This window comes from Geotrypetes seraphini, chromosome 3, assembly GCF_902459505.1.
Source record: "Geotrypetes seraphini chromosome 3, aGeoSer1.1, whole genome shotgun sequence".
Lineage (NCBI taxonomy): Eukaryota > Metazoa > Chordata > Amphibia > Gymnophiona > Dermophiidae > Geotrypetes > Geotrypetes seraphini.
Window position 1 is genome coordinate 343,120,562 of NC_047086.1, and position 19,670 is coordinate 343,140,231.

General features: G+C 42.7%; 1 protein-coding gene across 13 annotated transcripts in view; it reads left to right on the plus strand.

Moving 5' to 3' along the window:
- The first annotated feature begins 4,084 nt into the window (after window positions 1–4,084).
- The window catches only part of LCLAT1 (lysocardiolipin acyltransferase 1), a 296,554-nt gene continuing 280,968 nt past the window's right edge, over window positions 4,085–19,670 (plus strand). For 4 of the 13 annotated variants that reach the window (XM_033938078.1, XM_033938079.1, XM_033938080.1 and 1 more), the window contains exon 1: window positions 4,085–4,409. The gene's annotated coding sequence lies outside the window, so the exon portion shown is untranslated. Of the gene's footprint in view, window positions 4,454–19,670 lie in introns of all 13 variants that reach the window. The other 9 variants (XM_033938074.1, XM_033938077.1, XM_033938070.1 and 6 more) reach the window with 3 other exon arrangements.

A 19,670-nucleotide genomic window follows, 5' to 3' on the forward strand; every position in this document is an offset into this window, starting at 1 on the left:
TTGCTCAGCATAATCCTTTCTTGCTGGGGGGTTTTTGGGTATGGATTGGGTCTCATGGTGTGGGTTTGGGGTGGGATGGGGGTTTTGCCTTTGGAGTGGGTGGGGATTGGGGGGATTCTTTGGTTGGGGTGAAAATGTGTTTGATGGTACGTTTGGGGTTCGCGACCTTGTTGTATGGTCGTGTTGTATTGTGTATTTACTGCTGATGTGCCAATAAAACATGATTTATACTAAAATTCATTATATATTATTATCTATTTGTGACTTGGTACTTAATGCACTGCAGGATTCCTGGTATGAGAATCTATTGAGTTTAATGATGACGTTTTGGGGGCGGAGTCAGCCGATGAAAAATCACAAATAAGTGAAATAGCGAGTGCCGAAACCGCGAATACAGAGGGAGAAGTGTAGTATGCCTCAATATCAACACAGAGGAGGAGGAAATACTCAAAATCTGCTGGTACCGAGTGCTGGAGTGCTTGTGGTGCCAATGTAATCGATGTTTTTGAGGCAAAGTAGATGCTAACGAATGATATTCTGAAGAATTGTAATAATGGCTTTGATGTTGGTGCTGTGGATTTTGGTGCTTATGTGTTGATTGGCATCAATGTCAAGTGGCATGAAGATGCATTTGAGAGGCTGACATGATTGGCTGTTTCTTGATGAGGAATCTACTGGTGCCGATAAGGCCATTAGAGATTCATGCTCCATTGAAGCCAATAAAGATGTAGATGCCAACATTGATCATTTAGAGGCTTTCTTATGAGAGGGAGTCTGAGTTCCTAACTCAGGCAAAGCTTTGGTCAGATGGAAATCCACCGAAGATGGAGCAGACTGAGTATCAGTAATGCTGCCGGTATGGGCATAAGCATATTCTTTGCGCAATAACTTTTATTTTTGCTCTCTTGACTTACATGACCATTGAGTGAGGTTGGCACACTACTGACAGCCTGATTGTACATTAGTGGAACCCAAACATTTCAGGCAAGTATCGTGCGGGTCACTGATGGACATTGTAGTGGCACAGGAAGTACATTTTTTTAAAACCAGTTTTTTTTTCTCCATAACAATGTAAGGTGAGACAAGGGTGATAGGCTTCTAACTGCTGTGGTGGTTGAAAAATAACTAAAAGGGATGGTTCACTTAGATGGTTACATTTAGGCAGGAACCTACTATGCATGCTCACAACCCTTTCTAAAAGGTCAATCTGAGTTATCTGACAAGGGCCACTTGGCGCCGTCAGCTGTGACATCACCTATATGTATGGCTATCCTGCTTGTCCATGGAGAAGCAGTAGCAGAGAAAAAGCTTCCAGGTCGTCGAAGGCAGCGTGTTTTCTTTACTCATGCTGCCAATGGCCAAAGTTACAGCAGCATCGGTTGAGCATGCACTGGATTCCCCCTTAGTGTCTCCTTGCCCTCTATCCTTCCTCATGGTCTCTGTTGTAGACACTCCCTGTTTCCTCCTTCCCCTCCATGCATCCTTGGCCCCTCCTTCACCCTTTCCTACCTCTTTTATCTTTCCTAGACCAGTCCAGTGTGTAAAGAAATCATTTAAAGTTGTTTTATATGTTGTAGTAATGGGAGGTGGGGATATCGGAGGGAGAGTGCAGGGAGGATCAAGGATCAGGGGCCCTCTCCTTAATTTCTGCCCTGGGTCCCAGCATCTCTAAAATTGGCCCTGATTTAGAGGGAAGATGAATGATGGACATGGAGAGAGAAGAAATACCTTTTTAAGAGGATAGAGAATATTTATTGATTAGAACAGTGTTTCTCGACCCTCCGTACACATAGGGAGTACGCCAATTCCCACTTGACCATCTGCCGCCACCCAGGATCTGTTGTTCCTGTCCGGGCCCCCTCCCCGCCCCCACTGCGATAATCTTTTTGGAGCCATACTCGCTCCTTCAGTCTTCAACCTTCGGCATCGCTCCTTGCAGTGGGCGGCACACGCAGCGATTCAGGTGCTGCACGTTAAGTGGCTGACCCAGAAGCCTTCTCTCCGACATCAGAGAAGGCTTCTGGGTCAGCCACGTGCAGCGTGTGGGTTGCTGCTTGTACCATCCATTGCGGGAGTGCTAGTGGGGGGCTAAGGACCAAAGGAAAAGCAAGTGCAGTTCAGACAAGTAAGGGGGACATGATGTTTTGCGACCTTTTGGGGTTCGATAATTGACTTAGTACTACTAGAAACACCGCTTTGTGTTACATTGCAGCTGAAGTGGTTTGCATATTCATATTCATATTCCATAAAGGTACTTCCACTGTCCTTAGTGGACTTTCAATCCAAGTTTATATCTGAGGCAGTGGAGGGTTAAGTGTCTTGCCCAAAGTCACAAGGAGCCACAGTGGAAATCAAATCTTGTTCTGCTGTGGTTTAAGTGCCTTTTGTGTTAGAAGGCATGGGGCATGGGTGGATAATTTGACAAGAAATTCCAGAGTTTATTGAGCTGGATATGGTGGTGGTGGAGAGGGAACAGAGGGATAGATTGAAGGGGATATTGGAGAGAGAGATGTGGAATGGTGGTGCAGAGGGGTGATAGGAATTGGCATGGGGGCCGGTGGGCAGTGGTGAAAAATGCTGCAAATGATCTGGGGGATGTGACCGACCAAGTTATCTTTTATTTCTCTGGGAAAATGACAAAAAGGAATCTGACTAGTTACTATGATCAGTAAGAACACACCAGCTGACAAGAGGTCAGACAGTTTACTTTATAGGAGTGAAACACAACTGTTTTTGATATGTAGTTTAATTTTGTGGTTACCATTCTGTATTGTTAATAAGGTTTTTGTGGTTACCATTATGTATTGCTAATAAGGTTATTGTTTGTATATAAAAAATAAATGGAAGACGTTTATAAGAAACCAAGATGTTGGCTGAGATTGGTTGTTTATAAAAAAAAAAAAAAAGAAATGGCATTGCAATTAGTACAATTATTATGGGGGTGGAGTCAGGGGCGGAGTTTGGGAGGGTCTGGGGTAGAGTTGGGTGGGGGTACTCGATTGGTATTTTGATAGGCTTAGGGGCACTTGGCTTGAAAAGGTTGAGGAGCATGCCAGTTTATGGAATGTACATGTTTTAAAGACATGGCTAGCGCCTGCAAGAGCAACCTCACTCACTGGCCATAAATCTCTAGCAGGGTATTGGCAAGCGCCACCCTTTGCCATAAAAACTGAATCGGGATGGTGTGTGACGAGAGTGAAGAGGGGGGGGGGACTATTCTTGAGAAAGCCTTGTGGAGAAACATTGAACGGGTCCCTTCCTGAGGAAGACTAATAAAGCTTGGAAACAAGCCGATATTCATTCATTCAATTTTCTATACCGTTCTCCCAGGAGAGCTAGGAACGGTTTAAACAGCTGCAAAGCTGTTATTTAAAATATTTATAAATACGGTTTTTTCTTACAACACATTACATTATGAACACTAAGCACTTTTTAAAATAATTAAAGAAGCAGATCTGAGGATGATATATATGCCACAAAAAAACGTTTTTCTGGCTGGTGGCATTTCTGATGAATCTGCTAAAAACAGTATTTGAACCAAATGTTAAGTATATATACTGCTGTATTTATACATGTTTGATATAACTTGGCAGTAAAAATTTATTGGGCCACATTGAGTGCACTTTAGTAGACATACCCCAAAGACTTGCAGTTAGCCTAAAAGAATATAAAGCAGAAATATATGAAACAAGGATCTTGATCCAAAAAAAACAACTCAAGCTCAGAATGCAAACAGAAAGATAATACAGCTCCCCCGCAGGCAGCAGTACAGTCTTAAGAGCCACCTTTGTGAGTGCTTGAGCACCCCCACTATTTAAATTCCTTGGCTGTGTCCAGAGAGATGCAATTTCTACTGGGTTAAGCACCTCCAACAATGCTGAAAAAGTTGGCTCCCACGAGTACAGTGCACATCCTTTTGCTCCTGAGAAATTAACTGGAAAAGAATGTTTGCCATTGCAATAAATAAAACCTGCACAACACGTTTAAGCCTCCTCCCCTGTACTTCTTTATCCGTTATGAGAGCGGGATCTAAGCTGCGGCTCCTCCTCCCTAACAGGGCTATTCAGTCCTTTCACACAGCTGCATATGCACGAAATAAATGTGCAGTCAGTGGGGCTGCTTTGCCTCCTCCCCAGGAGCAGGGGGAGCCTCTTCGGTCTCGGGCAGCGCTCCTTCCTAGCTACTCGATGCTAGCCGCTCCTCCCCCAGTGCCCCCAGGACCCCCGCAGGGCTGTGTTTCGGAAGCCGGATCCTGCTGTGAGTTTGGATTTAGGGGAAGCCCATCAGCCCCCGTGCTCACGTGACGGGGGCTGTGGAGGAACCAGGAAGTGAGCGTGAAAGATACAGGCACACGAGCCAGATGCAAAGTCTGGGCTGGGATCTGTTCTGCAGGGCAGCCAGCAAGCAAGGTAAAGACAACACAGAGGGAGGAACATCATCAAAGAGGCAAGAGGTCGGTGGAGGAGGAGGGTGGAGGATTCTCCAGCTCTATAGCCAGTCTTCCCTTCCTTGCATCAATTTGTTATATCTGATGGTTTTAGAAACGGCCATAAAATGATGTACCTACTACCTATCTTCAACCCCTCCCCTCCTTTTTAATGCCAGGGTATGGGGGAATCGGATGTGCTAGATAGAAGGATTTTGCTATATTTATCTGTGAGAAACATGCTGCATGCATAGATACATTTGGTCCTCGATGTTTTTATTTTCTTGTTTTAGGGATGAATTTAATAATCCAGCTTTCTTTTTTCTAAGTCAAGGTTTATTTATTGAAAATTTTATAAAGCAAGGAAAACACAGGTATGGTAACAACAAACCATGCAAGATGAAAGCACTTTATAATACTCCATAAGACAGAGTCAATAAACATATCTACAAACCACAAATGTAACCTAGCATGCCAAGAAAAATCTCACATGAGTGTAACATAGTCCATGGTATAAACAAGAAAAGAAAAGGGGAAGTAAAGAGAAGAAAAAGAAAGGGAAAAACAAAGCAGACAGAGAAATGGAAATTAAGAGTCGGAGCCTTGCAGATAGAGTTTGAGAGAACTCCATTTGCTAAGGAACTGAGGGAATCTATCACATTTTTTGGCCAAGTAAGCCTGTATGTCAGGCAAACAAGGTTCCACCATTGGGTCATAGACACCTTAGAAAGGTCTTTCCAAGAGCTGAGGAGAAGTTTCAGGGCTAGAGAAAAAGGACATCAAAAAGATAGGCATCATTCGGTGATAAATGAGAGGGAAGAGCAGAGGATTTAAGTAATAGCATTTGGTAAGAAAGGGTTATATTGATGTGAAAGAGAGAGCGGTCCGTCTGGGTAATTTAGATGACCGCCCAGCTAAATTCTGCTGCTGCCGCTGCTGCTCAACATTAAAAAGCAAAAAACAAAAAAAGCCAGCTTGGAGATTTCACTTTAGCCCTTAGTGAACTTATGCTCCGGGGCTCTAATGTGTGCGTGCCGGCTTCCCTTCTCTTCCCTCCAAAACCGGAAGTTATGTCCGGGGGGGAGGGGAAGAGAAGGGAAGTCTGCACGCACATGTTAGAGCCCGAAGCATGCGTTCGCTACGGGCTAAGGCGGGAGACAGGTCAGTGAAGCTTACCATTTGCTCTTCTTGCTGCCGGGTCCTGCCTACTTTCAGTTTCCGCAAAGGCAGTACCTGGCAGCATTTCTCCCAATCGATCGTGATCTTGGGCCGATCAGCCTTCCTATCCAATGGCAGAATTGACGTCGGGGAGAGGAATACTGGTCGGCTCGAAGTAGGGAGAGCTTGGGGTGGCGGCGGCGGCGGCTTTGGGGCCTGTTCCCCGATGGCAGCGGCATTGGCAGTGGCTTGGGGGAGGGCAAGGAGAAAGAAAGAAAAAGGGCAGGCTGGGAGACAGAAGGAAAGAAGAGAAACAGAAAAAAAGAAAGGGGGCATGAAGAGAGAAAGAAAGACAGGGCAGAAAGAGAGGAAGAAAAAATTGGGGGGAAGGGAATGAGATCAGGAGAGGAAGCATATAGGCTGAAAGAAGGGAAGAAAGATTGGATGCACAGTAGAAGAAGAAAGTGTAACCAGAGACTCATGAAATCACCAGACAACAAGGTAGGAAAAATGATTTTATTTTAAATTTACTGATTAAAATGTGTCTGAATTTATTTCTGCTGTTTATATTTTACACTTTTACTAAACCGCAATAGCGGTTTTTAGCGCAGGGAGCCTATGAGCGTCGAGAGCAGCGCTGGGCATTCAGCGTAGCTCACTGCGCTAAAAACTGCTATCGTGGTTTAGTAAAAAGGGAGGGGGTATTTGTCTATTTTTGTATGGTTGTTACTGAGGTGACAGTGCATAGAATCATCTGCTTTGACCTCTTTGAAAAAAACCCGGAATAGGAATGATTATTAACATTTTCTCTGCGTACAGTGTGCTTTGTGGTTTTTTTAAATTTTATTGTTGTTAGATCATTTTGACTTGGTCATTTTAAAAGTAGCTCGCAAGCCCAAAAAGTGTGGGCACCCCTGCTCTAGAACATCGCTCCTTAGTTTTATCAATTGGTGCAGTGAGGGGCCAGCACTTTACATCTTGTCACCTCATTCTTTCTTTTTTCTCCTCATGTACAGCACGATTCTTTATTCTAAGCAGCTCTGGCACTCTCAGTACTACAGGTGCTTTATGCTACTTTCACTACCACTTGTAGTCAGGTTCGGCATTTTATCATGGTTTTGGGTTTTTATTTAGTTTTTCACCAGTATTTTCATTTATTTATTAAAGCAGCATTTTTTTAACAGCCCGATGCCCCTCCCCTATCAGTGTGCATTCAATTCACTGCCGACACTTTTTTGGCACCTCTTTCAATGGATCAAATATCATAGCCCCACTGTCGCATGTTCACATTTATTCTGCGTACGAGTTTATCTCATCAGTGCAGAGACCTTTTTGGTAGGTCCATTTTACTCTCCCTTTTTTACTTTCCCAAGTGCTGTGGTTTTATTTTTGGTTTTAATAGAAGCTCATTTGAACAATAATTTAGATCTTTCCCAGGTTCACTTTTCATTTACCCAGTCGGCTTGTCTTTGAGCTACTATCGGCTTATGTTTTCAAGATACACTCTGTATTATCAACTATTCATTTCCCATACGTTTACTTTTGCCCTGTTTAGGTCTATATAGTCTAGGCATACTGTTTGTAACCAGCCATCATTTTAAGTATGTATATGCCCTATTTTATTGGGGGGGGGGGGTTAACTTCTTTTAGCATGTTGTTTCATTAATTCTGAGTTCGGTGTTACAATATGTTGTTCTTGGTTTTTAGTTTACACATTATTTATTCTTTTCTATGACATGTTCGCATCGCAATTTTACTCAAAAGTATAAATAGGTATCCATATTCAAGTTTCATCACGGTGCTCTGCTTTTGGCTCCAGTATTTGTCACTTCCGTCCACCAGGTCTGGCTATCCGTTACTGTCTCATATTTTAAAGACTCAATCATTATAATTAGCGGTGATCCACACGTCTCTTCGTAATGGACATGTCTTATGTTAGCATTTGGATCTTAGTACTATGAGTTTGGTGTTTTCTGGTTTCTTTTCTATAGTCTGCTTTTTGTCTGGAGTCTTTTGAGTTTAGAATTACATTTTATGACATATTTTTGTAGTTATAATTGTATGACATGTCTAAATCGGTCAAGTTATCCATTCTTTTTATTATTTTTTGTCCCCTCATACAGTGGCAGACCACCCCGGGTGCCAGCCCTAGGGGGGGTACACAGCCGGCTGGATCCAGAACCTTCCAAGCTGCTCTAAATGGCATCTGAACCTCAGCACGGCTGCCGTACTTATTCTGAAGCAGAGTCGGCAGCCGCACTGAAGTGCACGAAGGTCCCGCGATGACTGCATTTGTCGCCTCTGCCTCCGGAAGACGTAAGTGACATCGGAAGGGGTGGACTACATCGAAAGGGGTGGACCAGCAGCTGCAGTCATTGCGGAACCTTGCCGCAATTCCCTACGTCTGCCGGCCCACCCCCTCCAATGCCACTTACATCTTCCAGAGGCAGAGGCAACAGAAGCAGTCATCATGGGACCTTGCTGGTTTGGAGGGAGAGAGGAGTATAGAAGGGTGGTGGAAGGAGAAAAAGGAGGTCAGGGAAGTATGGAAGAGTGGTGGAGGGAGAGAAACGGGGCAGATGCTGGTGGAATTGGTGTGCAGGGAAAGGAGAGAGAGACATAAGGGGGAAGGATACTGGATGGAATTGGGTTGGAGGGAAAGAAAGGGGGCAGATTCTGATGGAAGTGAGGGGAAGGGAGAGGAGATAGTGAAATGCCAGACCATGGGGGTGTGGGAGAGGGAAGGGAAGAAGAGGAGAGAGATGCCAGACCATTGAAAGAGGTAAGGGAAGAAGATGGATGCCAGAATAATAGGGGTGAAGGGAGAGATGGAAGGGGAATACAAGGAGAGAAGATGCTATATATAGAAGGGGCAGAGAGAGGGGTAGACAGTGGATGAATGGAAGAGAGTGACAAGACTATGAGGAAAGCAGAAACCAGAGAAGACAATGTAGAAAAAAAATTATATTTATTTTTTTTTTTTGCTTTAGAGGAGATGCATCGCTGTTTCTGTGGTGTTGCATTGTATGCAGAGTTCAGCTTCTTGGTGGTTCAATTTAACCTTTGTCTACGTTTTTCTATTTTATCCCCCCTTTTACAAAACTGTAGAGCGTTTTTTTTTTAGCACCGGCCATGGTGGTAATTGCTCAGAATTTTATGAGAGTCTGAACTGTTACCACCATGGCTAAAAACCACATTACAGTTTTGTAAAAGGAAGAGGGGTTAGTTTGTGATTACATATTCCATACTAGGCGAAGGTGTTTTCTGTGTTCTGTGTGTTCGAAAGACATGGTTTTCAGTTAGGATTGACTGTGTAGGATTGATCTGTACTAGTCTGGCTTGTTTAGTTTTACAATGGGTGTATTATGTAAGATGATGCCTTTTCCTAGGTACACTCTTGTGTGATGTGTGGATTGTTACTAAAAATCATGTTTTTCATACAGATGGGGGGGGGGGTCAAAAAACGATGGGCCTCGGGTGTCACATATGCTAGGTACACCACTGTTTCAGGTATGCCACTGCCTTCATAGTTTATATCTAATCCACAAGCCTGCTTTTAGGACCTACAGGGTATGTATTCCTCTGATTCATGACAATTTCAGTTCTCATGTCATCTTATCCATTCTTTTTATTATACAACTGCCCAGATAAGCATCATTCTTTGACGTGATTGGACCTTGAAAACTAACGGCAACAGTGTTCTCCCCAGAAATTTTTTCCAGCCATGAAAAACATTTGCTGCATTTAGTGTGCCTCAAAAAACATTTGCTCCGTTTAGTGTGCCGGAGTTAAAAAAGTTTGAGAGACGCTGCTCTATACCATTTGAAAGAGGGCAAATATCTAATTATTCACTTCTAGAATTGGATACTTCTTAAATTTAATATAAATATTATGGAACAAGTGTCAAACCTTAAGAAAGGCAGTCATATTGAGCTTTGGAAAATAACTAATAATAATTAACTAATAAAATAGTACACATTTAGGGCTCCTTTTACTAAGCTGCGATAGCGGTTTTACCACGCGCTTAGCTCGCGCAGAATTGCCGCACATGCTAGATGCTAACGCCAACATTGAGCTGGCGTTAGTTCTAGCCGTGTAGCGCGGCAATTCTGCACGCGCTAAAAACGCTATTGCAGCTTAGTAAAAGGAGCCCTTAATTTTCCCCACCACCAAATTTCCCCGTCCTGCCCCACCCGGCTATTTTTTCATGCCACCCAGCTGGAAAAAATTTCTGGGGAGAACACTGCATATAGTATTCCATATGGATGACCAGTAAGTCTGTATAGGAGGACATAGAAATAGTAAATGCTTAAGGGAGCCAATATCTTTGGTAGAAGTCCAGCATTCTTTAGCAAAAGTGGGATTGATTCGGTGTGATTTAATCGGGGTCCATTGGGCTCTATGACATAGGAAGAATAGACTTTGTGTGACTGAGGCGGATCTAGATGAGTGAAAAACAGATTTTAGATAAGAGGACCAATCCCGATCTGAGATAGAGCAACCAATATCTTCCTCCCAGAATTTTTTTTACTGAGGGAGGGAGCGGGTAATGTAAATCTTTAAGAAGTTTATAAAATTTGGATGCTGAGTGACCCAGTGTTCGGAATTGGTTGGAAAGAGTGAATAATGTAGGCAGGTGATTAGTGTCCCTCAAGTCAAAATCGGATTTTCGTAGTTTTGATCGCAATTGCAGCCATTGATAAAAGTGAGAGTCCGGTAGGTCAAGTTTACACTGTAACTCATGGAAAGTGAGTCAGGAACCATCAGAATGACACATTGCAGCAATGTCCCATATCTGGTGAGTGGTCCAAGAGGGCCAGACAAATTGTTTTTTTCCCAATCAGCAGTTTAGGATCCCTCCAAATGGGGCACAGAGCGGATTGAAGCCAGGGGCGCTCCAGGACGCGGTCTGTCTTGAAGGATCTGAAGAGAAGTGCTTAGTAAAGGGTTAAGGGGCTTAGTCTGCAGGTGGGTCGAACCTAGAAGTCTAAGGAGGGGAATAGGATGCAAGAAAGCCAGTACAAGTCTTAGCCAGTTAGGGAAAAGGGAAACATCCGATGCATGTAGCCATTCAGATCCCTTTCTCAGTAGGAAGGCCTGGTGATAGATAAAAAGATCAGGGAAGTTAACTCCTCCTAGCGATTTTGGAGATTTTAGTTTTTTGTTGTGAGATTCTATGAGGTTTATTGATCCATAGGAAATCGAAGAGAAGTTTTTCCAGTTGTTTATAGAAGGATGGAGGAAATAGAAGAGGATACATGGTTAACATATAAGTAATTTTCGGTACCACCATCATTTTCAGGGTATCAAGACTTCCCCACCAAGAAATGTGGAGGGGAGACTTATTAGACAAGGCTGCTTTTACAGTGGAGATAGTTTTAGTCATGATAAGATCAGAGGTGGTCTTAAGATCCCTATCGAAAGGTACTCCTAAGTATTTCATGCTCGTGGTGATCCAGGTGAATGGGTGTGAGGGTGGAGAAAAAGGAGAGCCAGCTTCATTAAGGGGCATGAGCTCAGTTTTATCCCAATTGGCCTTATATCCTGACATAGATGAAAATTGGGAAATAAGGTCAATGAGGGAAGCCAGGGATTGCTCAGGGTCAGATAGATATAGAATGATATCGTCGGCATAAACTGACAACTTAAATTCAAGGTTTGCAAGAGTGATTCCTTTGATGGAAGTTCATAATCTGATGTAAGCAAGGAGGGGTTCAAGGTCTAAATTAAATAATAAGGGGACAGGGGGCACCCTTGGCGATTACCCCTTTGGAGAGTAAAGGGTTCTGAGAAAGCATCATTAACTACAATTTTAGCAGTAGGAGCATTGTACAATAAAGAAACCATATGAGTAAATTCAACAGGGAAACCAAATTGTTGAAGAACACAAAACAGATAGTTCCACTTCACCCTGTCAAAGGCTTTCTCAGCATCAAGAGAAGCTATTAAGAGAGGTTGTTCCTTCGACAGGGTGGAGTGAAGAATGTGACATAACAATCTAGTGTTGTCAGCTCCAAAGTGTTCTTTCAAAAAACCGACTTGGTCTCTGTGAATGAGAGAGGACATGATATTTTCTATTCTGTGAACTAAAATTTTTGCAAATATTTTATAGTCCAGGTTCAATAAGGAAATGGGTCTGTAATTTTTAACTAGTTGAGTGTCTCTGTTAGGTTTCGGTAAAATAATGATATTAGCTTCATGAAAGCGGGAAAGACAATCAGGAGAAGCAATAATATTATGATAATAAGATAACAGGTATGGTGTCAAGATGATTGAAAAAGTCTTGAAGAATTCTGAGGGAAGGCCATCAGGTCCCAGTGCTTTGGAGGGAGCCATAGTAGAGATGGCTCTGTATACTTCATCAGGAGAGATGGGTTGCTGCAAAGATTGGTGCTGAGATGGGGAGATGCATGGTAGGTGAGCCGATTGCAGGAAATCTGAGATAATATTGTCCGAGCATGAAGACTCAGAAGCGTAGAGGGATGCATCTAGAAGGAAAGAAATTCTTTAAGAATGTCTTGAGTTCAGGTGTGAATAAGACCAGAGGATGATTTAATATGAGATATCCTATGTTTAGTTCTCTTTCATTTGAGATTAGAGGCAAGAAGGTGACCAGCCTTGTTGGAGTCAGCATAGAACGTGGCAGATTGTCGAAACATGGAAATTGAGGCAAAGGAACTGAAGATCTCATTGTTTTGGAACTTGAGTTGCTGTAAAGACTTGTGGAGAGTGGGATCAAAAGTACAATAAAGTTGAGATTCCATAGTGTGGATTTCCTGTTCCATGCAATGTAGATATGCTTTCTTGGACTTGAGTCGATATGCCGTGTAGCTGATGCATTCGTCACGTAGCCAAGCCTTATATGTTTCCCAGAGGATGGCAAAGATGGATACTGAGGATTGATTCGTGGAGAAGAAAGCAGTGGATTCAGTAGTGATATGAGATAAAAAGTTTTCATCACTTAGAAGCAGACTATTAATCCTCCAAGTGCGAGGTGATCTGTCGAAATTCCAGTGAAGGGAGCAAGATATTGCTGCATGATTGGATATAGAGATGTCATGTATATTGGTTATAGCAGTAAGATTTAATTTTAAGATGTCTTTGGATCCTAAGAAATAATCAATCCGTGAATATGATTTATGGGACGCTGAGTAAAATGTGAAGTCTTTAGTTGTAGGATGAAGGACTCTCCACAAATCTGACCATCCATATGTTTGCATGAGATTAGAGAGAGTTGATCGTACCTTGAGTTTGGCGGGTCGGCACATGGATGATCTATCAATAAAAGGGTCCAATGGAAAATTGAAGTCTCCAGCGATGATAGTGTGTTCAGAAAATGAAGACTTACATATGGTATGTAGATCATGAAAGAAGGAGGGATCATCGGAATTGAGGGCATATATGTATAGTAAATTCAAAGGTTTGCCATCGATAGTGCCCTCAGTATAGGACCATCTGCCCATGGGGGTCAAATGAATGGGTGGAAAGTTGAGTGATTTACGCAGAAGAATAATAACTCCATTTTTCTTACCCAGTGCGGGAGCAGCGAAGCAATGTTGTATCAAACCTCCGGTGAGTTTGTGTACTTCAGTTAAATTTATATGTGTCTCTTGCAAGAGGCATATGTCTGCCCCTAGATGTTTAAAGTAGTGCAGAATCTTTTTCCGTTTCATAGGGCTGGAAAGTCCCTTAACGTTAAGGGAGACGAGTTTGATGGTAACCATAGAGTCAAAAAGTTCCTAAGGAGAGATGACACAAAACCCAAGAGGAAAAAATATCCAAAAGAAAAAAGATGATGTCCAGGGTCAGAAAAGTCCAAAAATAAGGCGTTGTGTAAGAAAAAGAAAAAAAAGTGGAAGAAGAAAGAAAGGGGTTGAAAAATAATGCAAGGCTCCAAAAAGAAAAAACAAAAAGTAAGGTACAGCCATAATGAACAGTTAATGTGTTAGTAAGAACAGGAGGGGAAGCAGAGATCTGAGATGGGGATGCGTAAGGACAAGACACACTCAGCGAGCGAACAAAGCTCCAGCCACAATAAGAAGCAAAAATTCAAGTTTACATCCAGCCAGAAATACAAGATGAAAGGGGTTGAGATGATTCAAGTCATGGCTCCAATGTTGTCATCTAGGTATTTTTGCAGTTCAGCAGGGTCTTCAAAATTTTTGGTGGTGTTCCGATAGGTAATTCTCATTTTGGCTGGATAGAATAATCCATACTGGGCACCGATACTTTTGAGTTGAAGCATCATGGCAAGGAAAGCTTTCCTCTTTTGAGCTGAGTTTTTAGATAGGTCTGGTACAAAAAGGATTTTTCTACAATCAACAAGGAGAGGCTGTTTGATTTTTGCAGCCTGTAGAACTTGTAAGGTGTGCGAGTATCTCAGCATTTCAAAACTACAGGCCTAGGATAGTTAGATTGTGGAGGCGGGCCAGAAGGTACTCGGTGGGCTCTCTCGATTTCTAAAGCCGGGGAGAACTGAATGTTTAAAACGGTTGGAAGGAGAGAGTGCAGATAGGTAAGCATTTCTTTTCCTTCACTAGACTCTGGTAAGCCGATGATACGGACGTTATTTCGACGCGTCCGATTGGACATGTCATCCAGGTCTCGCTGCATGAGATCCATTTTGTGGAGACCACGTTGCATGTCCAGAAATTGAGTGTTGTGAGCAGATAAACGTTCTTCGGAGAGATCTAATCTAGCTCCAAATTGTTTAAATTGAAGAGTAATATTACTCAGCTCCGATTTTATGTCAGCTGTCATGGCTAAATTTTCCTGCATGAGCCCTTGCAAGATTTTCAGGTCATGAGATAGAGAAGCGTCGGGCGCGAGCAGCTTAGAGAATGAGGCCTTGTCCGGAGACGGAGGCTCGTGCTTGGAGCGCTTCGAAGCGTTAGGAGCAGTGGAGGAGCTAGATGAGGGCCCTCCGTCTGATTTTGAGAGTTTCAATACGATTAGTAATGTTTCAAAGAAAGGTTGCTGACCTGAATAATGTAAAAGAACTGGCTGGAATCTGATAATTGGAAAGAAGCTGGAGCGAGCGAGAAAGCTAAGCAGCCATCTTGTAGCCGGTCACGTGACCACCCCCAATAATCCAGCTTTCTAATCTAAGGTAGTGTAAAGAAATAAAGCAAAAAAAAAATAACACAAACAAACCAAAAAAACCAAACAAACAAAGGAAGTAAGGTGATAACCTTTTTTTATTGGACTAACTCAATGCATTTTATGATGAGCTTCTTCAGAGCAGAAAAAAGGTACAAATTCCCTCCAGCAAGGAATTTTAGCCTAAGGAGTGTGTTCATGAAACATTTTTCTCACAGCTGTCATCTTTTTTTGTGAATCAAATGAAAAATATTCTTGATTCTGAGCAACTGCTTTGCTTAAAAGTCAGTGTCTCCTAAGGTTTTCCACTGCACAAGGGTATGGTTCACACCGGTTGCAAATAAACTATCAGTGTTCTCCCCAGAAATATTTTCCAGCCGGGTGGCATGAAAAAGTAGCCGGGTGGGGCGAAACGGGGAAATTTGGTGGTGGGGAAAATTAAGGGCTCCTTTTACTAAGCTACGATTGTTGTGCGCGCGCTAGACGCTAACGCCAGCATTGAGCGTTAGTTCTAGCCGCGTAGCGCGGGTTTAGTGCAAGCGGCAATTCTGCGCGCGCTAAAAATGCCTTTGCAGTTTAGTAAAAGGAGCCCTAAATGTGCACCATTTTAATTAATTAATAATTAATTATTTTCCATTACTCAATTGAAGTAAATATCCCTAAAGGCTGTAACCAACCATCAAAGATGGCAAATCATTTTTGTTCGATTTTAACTCTTTTTACGTATTACGTTAGCGACATATACACGACTCCCTCCTTTATGAACCCGTAGTTTGGGTTTTAGAATTCCTATGAGTGTCGGAGAAGTTGCTGCCGCTTCCGGTGCTAAAACCCCTAGCTAAAACCCCTAGGTAAAATAGGAGGTAAAATAGGAGGTAAGTATCATACCTATAAAGTTTCTCTCAAGTCTCACTTTTAACCCTGGCAATGAACCGCTTGTAGATTTAGTTCACACTTTCTTGTAGCTCTTATCTCTGTTGAGAAACATTGGGGATGGTTCTCTACACCTTAATAAGATGCTTCTGGCTAATCAAGCCTGGAACAGGATAATACCATTATGGTATCAAGTCCCCCCTTCCCCCCACCCCAAGGTAGAGGTGGCTAAAGGCCAATAATAAATAACAATTTAAGAGTAAAGCACTATCAGACTATTGACTATTTATTTATATTTAATCAAAAGAAATGATTTTATGAGCGTGGCTTAAGTTTTTAGACTGACTTGCAAATATTAAGCCCAACATACCAAACACCCTGAATTTGACCACTTTATGGAGACCGAGACCACCACAAACCTGGCCATACAGGACACAAGGAAAAAAAAAATCACAGAGAAAGCCACCAGTAGAGGCATCTATACCGCTACCCCCAGAGGAGATTTTGAGAACCCTTTTCCCTCACCCAAGTAGCTAAGACACACAGTATTACATTACATTATTACATTGGTGTCTTTTATTCCACCAATACCTTGCGGTTCTAGGCAGATTACAAAAAGAGGCATTCTGGTCATATCCAGTAAGATTACAAAATGGCTATTTAGTTGGAATGTTTAGGTTCAGGTAGAAGTTTCACATTTGACAGGTATATTCGAGTGTACTGTTCTTCTTTCTGGCAGTTAAGACACATCCATGGCCAGAAGCCACCTACCTCCACTGACTGTATTTCAGAAAGGGATTTTTACGTGACAACATTTTTTATTGATAACCAAAGCAAAGATACAAAACCATCAAAGTGAGCAGAAAACAGTCATCACACTATACAAAAGTGATTTGCACCGGTCATCAGAAATATTTTGGAAAGACTTATCCAAGGCTTCTTATTCGCAATGGTGGAACCTTGTATGTCTCACGTATGGAACTGAAGTTTACTTGGCTAAGTCTTCCAACAGATTTACACAATTTCAACTGAAATGGGATTTATTGAAATCTTTCCTCCATTTCAATACTCCTTGAATGCTCCACTCCTCTCTCCTCTCCTTCTCTCTCCCCTTTCTTCTTATTTTTATTTGAATTCTCTCTCTCTTTGATTCATGCTTAAACATATAGAATGGTCTTTTATTTTATTATAAGGTTCAAATATGCTTCAGGTACTATTATAGACTCATGTTTGCATACCAGTTATTACATATATGATTTGCATGTTTATTTGTTATCCATGGAGCATATCGATGTTATGGTTTGTTGCATAAGACTGTTCTTAACCATGTCTTGTAAAATTTAAAACTTTAATAAATAAACCTTGACTAAAAAAAAAAAAGAAATATTTTGTGTGTGTGGGTCCCAAAAAGGATGGAGCTATCCATTCCCAATAACTACTGTCCCTCTCCATTCCCTCTGCACCCCATCCCAAACAGCCCCCCCACAAATACAGCAGAAAGGAATTTTTATAAAATGCCACCTTTCTGAAATCTTTGCAACAGGAGGGGGGGGGAGGGAGGCATTTAAACACTTCTCTGACTGTAACAAGGCCAGTCCCCAGCACTGCCAAGCCCACCAGTTGTAGAGACGAGAATGTAGGGAACTTCTGAATGCTCTGAACCCCCTGCCTGCTGCACAACGGGCTCCAACAGCATGAGAACCCCCTCCCCCCACTGCTCTGGAGTGAAAGCTAGTCACAGGCTGTCTCCCCCACCCCCTGGACCCAGGAGACCTTGGCAGCTCTTCACACCATGCCTCCAGTTCCCCCCGAGGCCTCTGCTATGCACGTGCCACGACAGGAAGTAAATGAATCCTCCAATGTTCTTTCCTTCCTTCTCCCCTCCCCCATTCCGGGGCCTCCCGGATCCTCCTTCCTTACTAGGCCAGGGTTGCTGCAGACTGATCTCCAGGTTCAGGTTGATCTTGCGCCGGGCCTCGTAGCTCTCCTGCTTCAGTTTCGCCTCCAGGCAGGAGAGTTTCTGCTCCAGCGAGGACGCCGCCATCTTTGCTGCCCCCGCACACTAATAATAAATAAACAGAGCACCACGACTGCGCACACCGAGCCACCCGCGTGGGCTCGCCCACTCGCGCACGGCCAGAAAGGACTTTCACACCAAGTGGATGGAAACAGTAAATCCATTAGACTAGGATCGGAGAGAAACGCTCAGCAATCACCAAGTCCTGTAGCAAGCCGGCCTTCCTGTCTCCGCGCAATCTAGCCTACCGAGAGTAGAAAAGGTAGATCTGCGGCTGTCATTTTGCAATGTCATGTGAGATGACAGCCAGGCGCTCACCTAACTTAGCCGGGCGGAGCGCTAGAGAGAACAATGCAGTATATCAAGGTTTCAAATAAACTTAGGCCTAGATTCACGAACCTGCCTGATCGGACCCGATCCGGGCAGGCCCGATGAATTCTCCAACCCTCAGTATGCAGATGGGGGCAATCGGAGGAATGCCCTCATCTGCAGGCACGGATCGCAGGTCTGAGATTCCGACGCATGCGCAGACCATCTGTAGATATTTGTAGGTTAGTGAATGGGGCCCGAGGGAAATCTGGTCGCAAAAGTGTCGCAAACCGATCGGTACACGATCAGTTTGCTTTGTGAATCTAGCCCTTAGATATCTATTCAAACTACTTTCACAATTTAGCATTAATCAACAGAGACTGAATTACCCTCTCACCCTCAGAGCAAGGTTAAGGCAAGATAAGCAAATTTGCCCTATCCTTTCTACATCTGCTCTATGATGAATAGATGGAAGCTGTCACGTTGGAGAAGATAATCAGTATTTGCAGTCAAGTAGATGGCACACAGAACCAGCATGACAAGCAGAGCCCTAGGCAGAATATGAATAAAAGCTGCTAGGGTGTGGGTGTGTACAAAAGGCAGAACTGAGTTAAGTAAATTATCTTACTGTCATATAAAGGCCTAGTTCCTGTATGACGGCTTAGATTTTACATGCTTACTTAAAGATGCCAGTTTGGAACTACAGAATGAATTTTCATGGTGAGAGACAAAACCCCGAGTTATTGGGCAAAAATAATGAAACTGTCGGCATATGCTGATGTACTTGAAAGGGAAATTCTGTTGGACTTGTAAAGATAAAATTGGAACTATGGAACACATGTTATTCAAATGTCCATATGTAGCTACATATTGGAGTAAGGCTTGGTCAACCATATCAACTTTGCTTTCTATATCGGAACCACTAACTTACTCAATAATTATATTAGGGGGTTTGGGCTAGAATCTGCGTTAAATATTTATAAAACACAACTACTGAAGAATTTAATAATGATAGCAATCAAAACAATATTATCTATTTTTCTAAACTGGATTATAATAGTTTTGTTTTTTATATTGTTACGTATGTATTTTATTACACACTATTGTGTTTATGTTTGTTAGCCTATTATTTTGTTGTTTCTTATAAAATTTTCAATAATCTAATCTAATCTATTTCTGTGTCGCTCATACCTAGGTAAGCTCAAGGTGACTTAGAGAGGGGAGAGGATGGGGGAGGGGAAGGAGAAGAGGAGGGTAGGAGGGGGTAGGGAGAGGGGTGAAGGGGGAAGGAAGGAATACAGGTGATTAAGTGTCAAATAAATGAGTTTTCAGTTTCTTCAGGAATATGGCGTGGTTAGGTTCTGTTCTGGTTGTTTCAATAAGGTCATTCCAAGTTTTTACACCTAGAAAGGCAAGCATGGAGTGGAAAACACATTTGTATTGAAGATTTTTTTGTGGAAAGGAGATTTAGAAGTATTCTGTTGAGGGTTCTCCGAGAAGTAGACCATGCTTTGGAGAAGAGCTGGATGAGAGGAGCTGCGGAGTTTCCATAAAGTATATGGTGAATGATGCATGAAGTTTTGAAGGTTATTTGTGATGGGATGGGTAGCCAGTGCAGTTGCCTGGTGAAGGCTGTAATCGAGTCAAATTTTCTCAGGTTGAAGATTAATCTAACAGCGGTGTTTTGGATGAGTCGCATTTTGTGGATTAAAGCAGTATTGATTCCCATGTAGATGGAGTTGCAGTAGTCCAGTTGTGGTAGTATCATCAGTTGTACAATTAGGGCAA